Raw genomic sequence first — 4470 nt, forward strand, 5'->3', positions numbered from 1 at the left:
CAATGCTTTACAATGCTTGATCAAGATTGTGTTGGCTTCATGTCACCTCAAAAATTATTTTGTTATCACTTACCTACTCGAGGACGAGCATGAGTTAAGCTTGGGGATGCTTGATATGTCTCAAACGTATCCATAATTTTTGATGCTCCATGCTTGTTTTACACCAATTCATATATGTTTTTCTTACACTTCGATGCACTTTTATATGATTTCCGGCACTAACCTATTAACAAGATGCCACAGTGCTAGTTCCCTGTTTTCTGCTCTTTTCGTATTTCAGAAAAGTTGTACAGGAAATATTCTTGGAATTGGACGAAACAAAAGCCGAAGTCAATATTTTACCAAAACGAAGATGAAGTCCGGAGGGGGGGACGAAGTGGCGCCACAGGGCGGCCACACCACCCCATGGTGCAGCCTGGGTGTCGCCCGCGCCTAGGGGTGGTGTGGGCCCCCAGGCACCCCACCGATCTAAATCCTCAGCCTATTTAAGCACAATCTCGGGAAAACCCTGGATACCGGAGCCTCCATCCACGAAAAGTTCCATCGTGGCCGCCATCACAGAACCCATCTCTGGGGGTTCTGAAGCTCTTCCCGGCACCCTGCCGGAGGGGGAAATCATCATCGGAGGCATCTACATTGTCATGCCCGCCTCCGAAGTGATGCGTGAGTAGTTCATCTATGGGTCCATAGCAGTAGCTAGATGGTCATCTTCTCCAGTTCGTTCCTCATGTTTAGATCCTGTGAGCTGCCCTACGTGATCAAGATCATCCTTATGTAATCCTACATGTTGTGTTTGCTGGGATCCGATGAATATTGTATACTATGTTGAGGTCAATTATATATTCATGTCATATGTTATTTATGATCTTGCATGATCTCCCTTGCTAGTAGATACTCTGGCCAAGTAGATGCTTGTGACTCCAAGAGGGGGTATTTATGCTCGATAGTAGGTTCATGCCTCTAGTAATCTGGGAGAGTGTAACTTCTAAGATTATAGATGTGTTGTTGCTACTAGGGAGAAAACAACAATGTTTTATCCAAGGGTAATTCTATTGTTTACTTTACACACATTGCTTAATACGATAATCTGTTGCTTGCAACTTAATACTGAAAGTGGTTCGAACGAAAACCGGAAGGTGGATTATTAGTCATAGATGCAGTTGGATTATGGTCTATGTCTTATGTTGTAATGCCCAATCAAATCTTATAGTAATCATCTTGTCATGTATGATCGATATTCTATCAATTGTACAACTGTAATTTGTTCACCCAACATGCTATTTATCTTTATGGAGAGACACCTCCTGTGAACTGTGGACCCCGGTCCTTTCTTTTACACTGATACAATCATCATGTTTTGTTTACTTACTGCAATTCATGTTCTCTTTAATTACCGCAAACATCTCTTTCCACTCGATGCATCTAATCCTTTGTGTTCAGCAAACCGGTGAGATTGATAACCTCACTACAAGTTGGGCAAAGTACTTTGGTTGTGTTGTGTGCATGTTCCACGTTGTTGCTAACGCCGTAGTGTGCCCTACCACTAGTCAGCTGGCAACACCTTCAGAAGTCACACCTTTCTCCTACTGGTCGATTAAACCTTGGTTTCATACTGACGGAAAACTTGCTGCTGTTCTCATCACACCTTCCTCTTGGGGTTTCCCAACCGCTTCCACAACAACTCTCAGCAAGTTTGTCTGGCGCCATCACCGGAGCACCATCAATAGTCGTCCAATTGCGAGAGTTGAACTGTACATATCCACACACATGAACCAACACAATGTACCTATTGATAAAGATGTTGATTCAAATGTTGTAAGTTCTTCCCTAGAATCGTGCATATGATGCATATACTAAAGGTTGAATGCTAGTAGTAACTCATACACATATCCTAGACCAACATGCACCCCGTTTCCCCCAGCTTCTGCTCCACCAGCTACCAGAACATATCTGAATCAGCCAACTCTAGTTGATGATGTGCTAACTCCAATAGAAACTGAACCTGCTGTGCTGACTCCAATAGAAATTGAACTTCTTGCGCTAACTCCAGTTCATGATGTGATACTCATGTGCTCGGTACTCCTCCAAATGTTGCTGGTAATGTGAAAACTTTTCCTATAGATGTTGTTGATGTTGTGCAAACTCTACTCCAGATGCTGCTCTAGTAACACCCCCCGCAGCTCATGTGCTTATGCGTTTTGTTACCCCCCAACTCCTAGTAAACTAAAACACATAACGGTGCTTCAAATAAGACGGGAGAAGCTGCAACTTCCTTTGTTGGAGGCAATAGTAGCAAGAGAAAGCATTCTAGTGAGCTACAGTTTGCGCCCTTATCACATGTGGTCCTTGCACATTACACATTGTAGTACGTAAGTACTCCTTCCTGTTATATGTGTGTATTGCAAGTGTTGATTTCTACTATTTTATAAGCCAATGCCTAACAAGGAGATGAAGTTGACTAGTCTTTTAGTTCGACTAACTGTGGAACTTAGGTATGTATGTCTTTTGTGTGCATTGCAGTTGAAGTTATATGTGTGCATGTTGGGATATGTATGTTGACTTACATGAATGCACATTTGATGCTATGTGAACTTTTTGTAGATTGCCTCTGACCAAAGAGCGTGTCTGCGATCGATTAAAGGGTCACGGATAGTTGCATATGGGAAACTAACTTCGGAAGACAAGAATGCTCTATGGGATGATGGACATCCTTTAGGGGTTACTATGAGATACTCATAGAAAATGTGGTGAACATGACCGTGTTGTTTCCTAGGCCAGCCGGAAAGATAAGAAATATGATCCAAACTCAATGCATCACCATTGCTTGGACTTTTGCAAATGTATGCATGAATAACAACTATGAGCTTTCAGATATACCAAATTCATATCCCGACTTATGTCATATATTGACTTGTAGGTTGAGAAAGCAGATGGACCTCCTGCATTGAACACTAAGACTACTTCTACCCTTGGATCAGGGAAAAGTAGGAATTTGAGTCTCTAGCTAGTTTCTATCTTTGCAGCAATGACATTTATACTTCATTTTATTCATAGAACTCCGCCGACTAAACAATTTAAGGCCAATCAATCAACACTTCTTCATCGTAGCACTTGTTACCCAACATGAAATGAGTTCCCTAGTGGTCAAGGGATTGCGTGAGTCAAACTGTGTGATTTCCCACTTTGTCATGAAAACTTTTGTCATGGATAAACCTATCGAAACTTGTTAGGATCGCCTCTGCCTTTTGTGGTGCTATAATGTATGAGTCTATACTATGTTATGTGATATATTAAAGTTCGTGATGTGATTTCTCTTATTTCCGTTATGATTATGTGACATTACTAATAATTAAGTGAGACATAATTAAACAAAATGTATCACGCTAAAACCTAGTGCCGGAAGAGATTATAGGGTCACTTATTTTGTCTCGTGGATGCATTTACATAGGTATGCACAACAAACAGTACCGGCCACATACACAAGGCACGACACATATCGTGGACCGTCCCACATTTTGTTGCGCGATGGTAACTCTATCTGCCATGTCTGCGCTAGCTCGGCGTATGACGAAGTGCCGGGCGAAAAAAACGTTGGCTCTGTAGTTTTCCCGATATCCCTGGCTTTTTTTGCCATACGAGCGCGGAAACAACAATTAGGGTGGGCCTCGGTGTTTAAAGCTGTCGCGGTCCGCGTGTCGTGTTGTAGTGATGTCATCATTGAGAGAGATCAAGTGAACCCATGGACTCAAGCCCATTGTTTACATAAGAGTAAAACTTTTGGATTTCCTCTTTGATTGTAGAGGATTAATACATTCATGAGTTCCCTCACATTCATATATTTTTTTTGCACTAACATGAAAACAACCAATTACTCAGTGTCTCTTTAAATTGTTTAGTGCATAAATAACTAGAACTGCGACACTTTAGTTCGAAACGATAAACATGTTTATCTTCTTTCTCACGCGGTTTGATACCCTATACTTCCAAAGTTAGAGGTGCTACAACTATCTATTGCACTTGAGAGTTAACACCTAGTGGTATGCCTACTCATATAATATCCGCTCAACACAATGCCAGTTTAATTTGGATTTTTCAAAGATAATGACACAAACTAGAAGTGAAAAAGACTAATCTCATTATTGAGTCGCATTTCTTTTGTAGAGCTAAAGAGATATTGAGCTTTAGTTGAGCATCAAGCAATAACATTTTCGAGGCTAAATTCCTTGACAGAGGCATCGATTGGGCGATTACATTTTGAGGATCCAATGTAAGAATTGTGAAGGTCTAGGGATCACCTAAAGAGTGAGTGATTAGAACTAATTTTTCATGAAGTTAGAGGAAAGAGGATAAGATGTAGTCTAGCTAACTTCGGAGCTCTGTGCGTAAGCCTCTCCAACGCATAGAGAAATATTTCTTGTGTTCCCTTATTTCAGGAATAGGTGGCGAAGGCTATACTTGGCGGACTATATA

Source organism: Lolium rigidum, chromosome 2, assembly GCF_022539505.1.
Source record: "Lolium rigidum isolate FL_2022 chromosome 2, APGP_CSIRO_Lrig_0.1, whole genome shotgun sequence".
Lineage (NCBI taxonomy): Eukaryota > Viridiplantae > Streptophyta > Magnoliopsida > Poales > Poaceae > Lolium > Lolium rigidum.